Consider the following 8,677-nt stretch of genomic DNA (forward strand, 5'->3'; position numbering starts at 1 on the left):
GACTGGAGCTGCAGGGGCAGAGAGAGCAGGTGCAGGTTTAACAACGACCTCCTCGCCTCAGCAGGTGCCCAAGGTACGCACAGGTTCAGGCAGCCCAAGGAGCCTGGGGTAGCCGTGAAGGAGGCTCTGTGCAAACCCGGCTGTGCCACAGTCAGCCAGGCATCCCTCCCCCATGGCCTGGCATGACCTAGACCTCCCCACGTTCACCGCTCGGCTCATGCACAACCCCTCTCCATCAAACAGCAGAGACAGGGCTGCAGGACCCATGCCGCTTGCTCTGTGGGATGCTAACATCAACCCTTTTTCACCAAACTACTGACTTCCAGGAAACTAGTGAGTTATCTTAAAGATAACTTTCCCTTTCAGACCCAATGCAGTCAACACCAGCAGCCTGAAGGCAGCTGGGGTGAGTGGTAGCTGTGGGGGGAAGAACAGCATCAGAGACCTGTGGCGATGGCTCCCCCTTCCCAGGCCTGCTAGCACCGGTGGGCTCGCAGCCGACAGCTGGTGCAGAAGCAGCAGCAGAGACATCGCCTTCCTCCTTTGGGCCTCTCCCCCCACCTCCTGCCCTCAGTGCTGCTGTCTGGCAGGAACCCCTGACATGGGGGTTTCAGTCTCTTGAGCTGCTGCAGGCTGCAGCCCCGCCAGCACTCCTCATCTCTCCCAGCAGCTGGGACATCCTTCTTACCCACTCAATGAAGCAGGGCAGGCTGTTGTGGACCCAGGACAGCAGGGATGAGCACTGCTCAGCTGCGTACAGGGCCACCTCGCTGCTCTTCACCCAGAGCAGTTCCACCTGCGGCTGCAGGACAGCTGCTGCCTGGGAGCTGTACACGGGCAGGCTGCGCTCCAGCCACCTGTAACAGAACGAGCGCTGGCTGAGGGCAGCGCCGGCTGCCCCGGCACCACTGGCAGAGCCATGGGGGCACACAGGTACCGAGAGCTGCTGCCAGAAGCCAAGGGAAGAGGACAGCTCAAGAGCTGAGCTGAAAGCACTCCCAGGCAGAGCTGGGAAACCACTCCCCAACAAAGAGGGCTCCCAGTGGAGATCACTTTGGGCTGTATCAACACCTTCACGGCCACCCAGCCACACACAGTGCCAGTGCCACTGACCTGTATCCTTCAAGGCAGCAGTGGGAGACCTTCTGCCAGGCTTGCTGCAGGGCCGGCAGGACGCCAGAGGAACGAAGGAGGCGAGCAGAAGAGGAGGCTAGAAGTGACAAGAGCCATTCCCTGAGCAACCCTCCAGCTTGGTCTGCAGGAGCTGCATGCTCAGTCTGTCTCTGAGGCCACTCTCTGGGGATCTGCAGCTCGAGCTGCCCTGCAAAACATCTTGGAAGATGCTCCAAGATGGGACAAAGAAGGGTGGAAACTCCCGAGCAGAGAGGAAAGCTGGGTTAGGGCAGCCCCAGGGGAAACCCTCCTGAGAGGCAACAGGCAGGGGGATCCATCTGCAGCCTGCTGAGGACATCTGGCCCACTGCAGCCCACGTACCCTCCAAGCACACCCCACACAAAGACAGATGGAGGGGGCCACGTGCTCAAGGGTGGTCAGTGGCACAGACTCAGGATGAAGGCAGGGGCACGGAGGGCCTTCTCTCAGGAGAACAGGAAAGTTATTGTTCCCCAGGGATGTTCCTCCACATCACACAGAGCCACGGACAGAGCTGCTGCCACCTTACCCTGGAAGGAGCCATGTGTCCGGACATCATGCAGGAGGAAGCCAGCCACAAAGACCAGGAGGATGAGCAGCAGCCGCGACCAGGGGAAGCCCTGGCCCTTCATCTTCTGCAGCAGCTCCTGGGTGCACAGGAACATGACACCCCATCACTGTGTGGCTCCTGAGGCTGGGGAGGTTCCTGCACAGCTGCACTGCCCTACAGCAGCACGCTGCCATGCTCGCAGGTGCTCTCATCACCCACCACCCCTGCCTTCCCAGTGGAAACCAGTGTCACCTGCCAAGCAGCTGGGAGAATGGACGAGGGCCAGCGCCATCTGTCCCTGGCGTGGCCAGCATATGTGCTGCTGTGAGGCTGCTGGCCTGGCGTGTGCCGGAGGCAGAAGAGGCTAACCACAGCCTCAGCAGAGAGCCAAAATCCGGCTGCTGGCTGACACTGGGCACCACTCGTGCCATCCCTCACCTTGCAGGCAGCATTGCAGGCAGCCACGTCCTGGTCACTGTTGGGCCCTCTTGCCACCAGCTCCTCGTTCGTTACTTTGAATGAGTGAACCGTTTCCTGCAGTGACTGACGCACCTTAGGAAAAGCAAGAGCTGTGTCACAGCTCTGAGCACCCCAAGCCAGCAGCACCATGCACCCACGCAACCCAGCACTGTAGGGGCTGCAGGAGGGAGCAGAGAGAAGATGGGCTGGGCAGAAACACCAGGGATCTGCAGAACAAATGAGGCTGTGGGGACACCTCCAAGGCTCCTGTGCCCAGACCAAGTGCCCCAGCTGATCCAGCCAGCCACTGCTCCAGTGCTGCAGGAGCTGCGCTGCTGCTCCACAGATGCTGAGCCATAAGCCAGTGCAACCTCCCCACTCACCACAGCACCAGAACAGCAAGGCCTAACAGGGACTGAATATAGAATACCTGAGTCCTGACACAGCGTGTGGAGGGAAAGGGGCTCTTCTCCGCTCCATCAGTGAGCAAACAAATGCCCTGCCTGTGGGCAAGGTGTTGCCTGTTCCCAGGACAATGTGCTGGCTCTTGAGTCTGGCAGGCACCTGCCGCCACCAATAGTCCCACTGAGCTGCCAACTCGGTGGAGCGGCGCTGGGTGGGCACACACAGGTCCCACTGGGATGCTGCTCGAGGGGACCTCCCGCAGCAGCACCGGTACATTGTCTCCCCATCTCACGTTAACTCCTCCTTCCCATGGCTTACTCCTACCTTCTTGCCGCTGCTGTCCCAGGACTCCAGCAGATGGTTCAGAAGCAAACTATTGGGGGAAGAGAACACGGAGCTCAGTCAGGATCTCCAAGAAGCAATTTAACACACTCCTAAGCACTAGCAGACGGGTGCTGGCCCTGCTCAGAGCAGGGGGCAGGCAGCAGCACAAACTGACCTGGACTGAGAAAGGTGCTTGGTGTACAGCTGCCTCCAGACGCTGAAGCTCAGGGGATCCAGGCTGAGGCACTGGCTCATGGAGGTCAGGAGCTGGGAAGAGAACACAGCAGGTCATTACACATGATCCTCACCCCCAGCGCAACATACACTGTGCCCCAGGCTGTATGCCAGCACAGCCTTGCTGCCTTCATCCCGGCCAGCTCCTGAGGCACCGAATAACTCACGGGTCTGGCACTCCCAGACCCTGGGTGCCAGCAGCAGGAGTCTTGTCCCATGATCCCTGTCCTTGCCTCGTGACAGCACGTGTCCAGGGAGCTGGGCCAGTGGTCAACAGAGCCCCATGCCCACTGGCGTGGGTAGGGTAGGAAGGATGGGACCCACTTCGCTGTCCCTCCTCACACCAGGGCTGCCCCAAGCCACACGACGACATGCTGGGACCTGGGGGTCCCACAGGGCTGGCAGCTACTACCCCCAGCACAGGGCTCACCTCTTTTTTCATGCTGGGAGGGCAGCTCGGTGTAGCACGGGAGAGGAAGGAAGGGAAGTAGGTGTGCAGTGTTGTCTCCGGCTTCGCACCAAATGCCAGCACCTTCAGGCGAGGGTAGAGCCGGCGCAGCTGCTCCTGTAAGCTGAGGGGAGACGGCACCGGTGCTGTGGAGAGTGGCCAACGAGGCGACTGGGGCAACTGCCCCATGGCAGCCTCACACACAGCACAGCCCATGCTGGGATGTACTGGGGGATGCCAGCATACCTGGGCGGCAGCGAGTTGTTGGGCATGAAGGCGAAGTCCAGGAGGGGGAAGAAATCCTTGGGTCCGATCATACCGAAGCCTTTGGTCAGGTTTGGGTGCATCCTGTGCAGCAGAAACAAATCTTGTGAGCCACAGTAGACATGCTCACGGCTGACTGCAGCCTGCAACCCTCACCGAGGTGGTTTCCCTTCACAAAGACACACCATTCCAGTACACGTGTGTGGTTTCTAACCACCAGACTCATCTGTCTTCGCTGCTACCTGGAGACACCCTGCATGGTCAGCAGGCAGCTCCAGGGGCCGTATCCCACCCTGGCAGCAGCCGGCCAGGCAGAACAGATGCAGGCAGCTGCCTCCATTCCCCTGGGACAAGGCAGGTGGCCTCCAGGGGCCGAGAGGGGGCAGTCACCCCCTCCCTGGGCCATGGCAGCCAGGCAGCCTCCCACCCCCATTGAACTCTGTGTCCCCACGCTCCTGCTATGGCCCCATTGCTGAAGTGCACAGAGGAAAAAACCGAGTGTTTGGTGAAAAAAACCCTGAATTAAAACCTCTCAGACCCTCTGGAAGGGCAGGGGATGCCCCTTGGTGCCCACCATGAAGCCATTCCTGACTTTTCCCATTGCCATGACAGCTACCTGCACTACTGGACCTTTTTCCACCCCAGGTGCTGGAGCTGGCGCAGTAACACCCAGCTCCCTCCCACCACACCAAGGTGGGAATGCCAGAGGGCAGCTGCCCTCACCATGCAAAGGTCAGCAGAGCTGCCTGCCCCAGCCCTCAACCAAACGCCACCTCCCTTCTCCCTGCAGGGAAAAGCTCATCTGCCTGTGATGGCAGATACTGCCAGCAGCTCTTGCTGCAGCCAGAAGCCCCAACACGCCTGTGCACCGCAGCAGCCAGTGGCAACATGGGCTCTGCTCCTCAGAGCACTATCCCTCGAGGCACGGGCACCAGCTGCACTCAGAGCAGGAGCTGCTCTCCCGGGCTCGTGGGGACAGGCGATGTGGCACACAGGCACCAGAGAAGCCCATTCCTGACACAGGGCATATGCAGGGTCACACCAGCACAGCCTCAGCCCCAAGCTGCAGCACCAGAGCAGCCCACCCTGCCGCCCCAGCCAGAGCCAGGGGGTGGCTGAGCCGCTCGTCTGCTTCAGGGAGGTGACCTGGGCCAGCTGGGGAAAGGCTCTGCTCCCCCTGCATTTCTACACAGCCATTTGCAGAACCAGCAGCCATCGAGACAGCAGATGCAGTCAGGAGGCTGCTGAATGCTGTTGGGACATTGACACTAGAGGCAGTCACCAAAGATCAGAGACAAACTAAGCAGCTTGGCCAGCCTGCTGTGGCAGTCTCGCCAGGGCATACACACCCACTCACCGCCACTCTCCCACACAGTCAAGGTTTTTTCACCAGCACAACGCAGACACAAAGTCACACCACACCCAGCAGCCCAGGCAGGTGTTCATTCCTCTTAATGAATATCCACCTCACTTTCATTATCAAGGTAACTCACATCAGCAGACGGTCCAAGTAAGCAACGGCATAAGGAGAGAGAGACTTGATCCCGAGCACTGGGAGCATGACACCAAGCCACACTGTGGGGGAGAGAGGCAGTGATCAGATTGTGGAGCAGAAGGGCTCCTGCCGTGCCTCCACACAGCACCGAGCGCTCATCGGCTGCACCATGCACTCCTTCCATCAGCTTGCGCGTTCCTCAGATCTGCAAGCAGCAACTGAAAAGCAGAGGAACACTTGGGTGCCAGGACCGCAGCTATATTTAAACCCAGGACAAACCACCACCCCATTTCCCTACTCAAAACACTCAGCAAGCAACCAGACAGATCCCTCAGGGAGGGCTCCAGGGTGGCTGCATTGCTTCCACTGCTCTGCTTGCAGAGGAATGGCAGAGCAGCATGCTCCCTCTCTTTCCAGGCAGGATAGCTCCTCCTGGGATTGAGTTATTTCCTTGTCCCAGCCAGTAAAGATGCTCTCCAGGGACAAGATGCCATGAGGGCAGTTTCTATCCATGCAGAGGGGCCACTAAGGCTTGGTAGGAGATCTGAACTCACCCTTCTGTCAGCAATGTGCTTCTTGCAACACCTCCAGCTTCCCCCAAAATAATTAACCGCTTCATGCGCCTCTACGTTGCAGCCCTAAATGCTGAGTATTTGTGCCTCTATAAACACACTTCAGCACAAGTCACCCTGCCTCTGTGGTGCTGACTAGCCTTTAACATATACAGCTAAGGCAGGCAGGCATGTACAATGCATTAACAAGCAGCCAGCTCCAGCAAGCAGCATCACACGTGACACACCAGGCAGCAAACTCCGACCTGGCCCTGCTGCAGCATGGGGGACACCACCGCTCCACTGCACTGTCACCTTAAGGGTCTTTTCCAACCTGAATGATTCTATCATTCTCCTCTCAAACGAGCATCTGACAGGCACAGTGTGCTCTCACCGTGAGGTACCCACAGCAGCTGCAGACACTCCAGATCCCAGGTGTGCCCCCAAGGTCTTGCAGACCCCTCCCCTCTCCAGCATTTCAGCAGCAGTATGGTGTGTTTTGAAGCAGACCGTACCCTACACCTTCGCAGTAACACTGGCAGGACCGGAGATGTGCAGGCACTACCTGGGGCTGCCCCTGCTTCTGCTGTGGTCCCCAGGGGAGGGGGAGCCCCCTGAGGGAGGACTGGCACTCAACCCACTGCCCCCAGCTCTTACCTTTCAGGCCCTCATGAAGGTCCACGAATCCAGCCTGTCCCAGTGCCCAGAGGACCGTTAGGCATTTAATCGGCCTGTTCTGGTGAGACCGCAACACCTCCAAGTACTGGGGGCAAGACAAGACATGTCAGTCAAGAGCAGCCTCAGCCTGTCCTGCCCCAATGCCACTGCAAACGATCCTGGAATCCCACCGCTTTGCAGGACTGCCAGTGCTGCAGGACCACAGCAGCGCCGCTGGGCCCTGGGCTGCCCAGCCTGGCAGGGAGCAACCCCTGGAGCTGGGCAGAGCCCCTACCCCCCGGGAGGGACCCTCAGCACCAGACGAGGGTGGGAGCCATGCTGGCTGGGGGCAAGCGGAATCCCAACCCCAGCCCTGGGGAAGCAGAGCTGCCGGCACTGCACGGTGCTGGACGGCAGCTGAGCTGCATCCGCAACCATCACCCACTTGGCTGCTTGCTTTGAAGGAGTGGGACCCCAGAACTCCTCATTCCCGTCCCACGGCTGCCTGACCACCAAGTGCAGCCAAGGACAGACATGTCCCACTCCCTCCAAGAGCGGCAGAGCACAGAGCATGTGGCAGAGAGGGAGCATGAGCTTTGGACAAGGTCTTTCTAAAGAAAGGATGCCGTGGGGCACCAGTGCTTACATCAGTTCTGGCACATCTGGGGAGGAGGGGAGATGCTGGTGCCTCTGCATGGGCCATAAGCACAGGGAGGCACAAGGACTTCATGCATGGGACAACCCCAACAGATCCCAAGACTTCCAATTAACAGGAACAGATGCTCATCATCCGACCGCTCCAGGGGATCCTCGAGGTGGGAGCAGGAGCAGCACCACCAGGTTTACTGCATCTGCGCAGAACCACCAGCAAGCCCAAGTACCTGGCTCACCTTGCCCAGATTCATGGTGGCGATTTTGGGCCTGTCCAGAACCACTGCCTGGATGCAGATCCTGTACCCGTGCAAAGACTCCCCTGAAACAGAGCACAGAAGGGGCCTTTGCAGTCACAAAAAGCCTTCTTCAAGCCTCTCTCCTCCCCTCTCCCTCACCAACCCTCAGAAGGTGGGGGGTGGGGGGTGATGATGACCCTCTCTGCACAGACCTGCCCTGCTCACCAGCTAACAAGCTCTGGACACAAGCCTCACCATGGTAGCATGGGTCCTGCTCCCTCTCTGGCAGTGCCCCCCACCTGCCCTCTCCCCAAACCCCCTACTACAGGGCTCCAGCCTGCAGCAGGACAGACCCCACAGACCCCTGGAAACTCATCGGCAGCTTCCTGGAGCCCACTCAGCCCAGTTCAGCCCCCCAAAGAACATGCAGGCAGGCACAGTAACCATCACCATTGCAGCCCCAAGTCTGGGAATTTCCAAGGGCTCGTGTCCCCCTTGTTCACGTTTGAAAGAGACTGGGGATTCAAGGGACCCTCTGGTTCTTGGGCGCCATCCAGCAACTCCCTCCAGCTCTGCTGGCCCTCAGGCTGGGCCATGTGGCCACAGCAGGGGCTGGCTGCCCCCCAGGCTGGTCCTGCTCTGTGGCACAGTCCCACTGCAGCCATGATGCTCCCCTGGGTCACACGTGGCTTTCACACCCGATGCATCAGCTACACCGCGGTCAAGCTGATGTGAGGCCAGTGGCAGAGGAGGCCAGCACAGCTGCTGTGCCCAGTGGAGCCCCTTGGTCCTCCCTATCACAGACCAACACCTCCTTTGACAACCAAGCATCTTCCCAAACTGCATACGAATGCAACCCCAAAGCAAAGCAGCACTCGACCATTTCCTAACAGCTATCCCCTTCCCATAACTGTAATCAATCAGGCAGGTTTTGTGATGGAAACAAACCACAGGTGGGGCCACTGGCCATTCAGCACAGCATATGGCAGAGCCAAGGGCTGGGGACAGAATCACAGTGACTGGGGTTAGAAGGGACCACCTGGAGCCCACCCAGCTCACACCACCCAGCCCACCCCCTGCTCAAGCAGGCTCTCCTACAGCAGCTGCGCAGGGCCGCAGCCAGGCGGGCTCTGGACGTCCCCAGAGAAGGAGACTGCACAGCCTCTCTGGGCAGCCTGTCCCCGTGCTCCGGCACCCTCAAGGGAAAGAAGTTTTTCCTGCTCTCCCCACGGAGCTCCCTGTGCTGCA

Source organism: Falco naumanni, chromosome 6 (assembly GCF_017639655.2).
Source record: "Falco naumanni isolate bFalNau1 chromosome 6, bFalNau1.pat, whole genome shotgun sequence".
NCBI lineage: Eukaryota > Metazoa > Chordata > Aves > Falconiformes > Falconidae > Falco > Falco naumanni.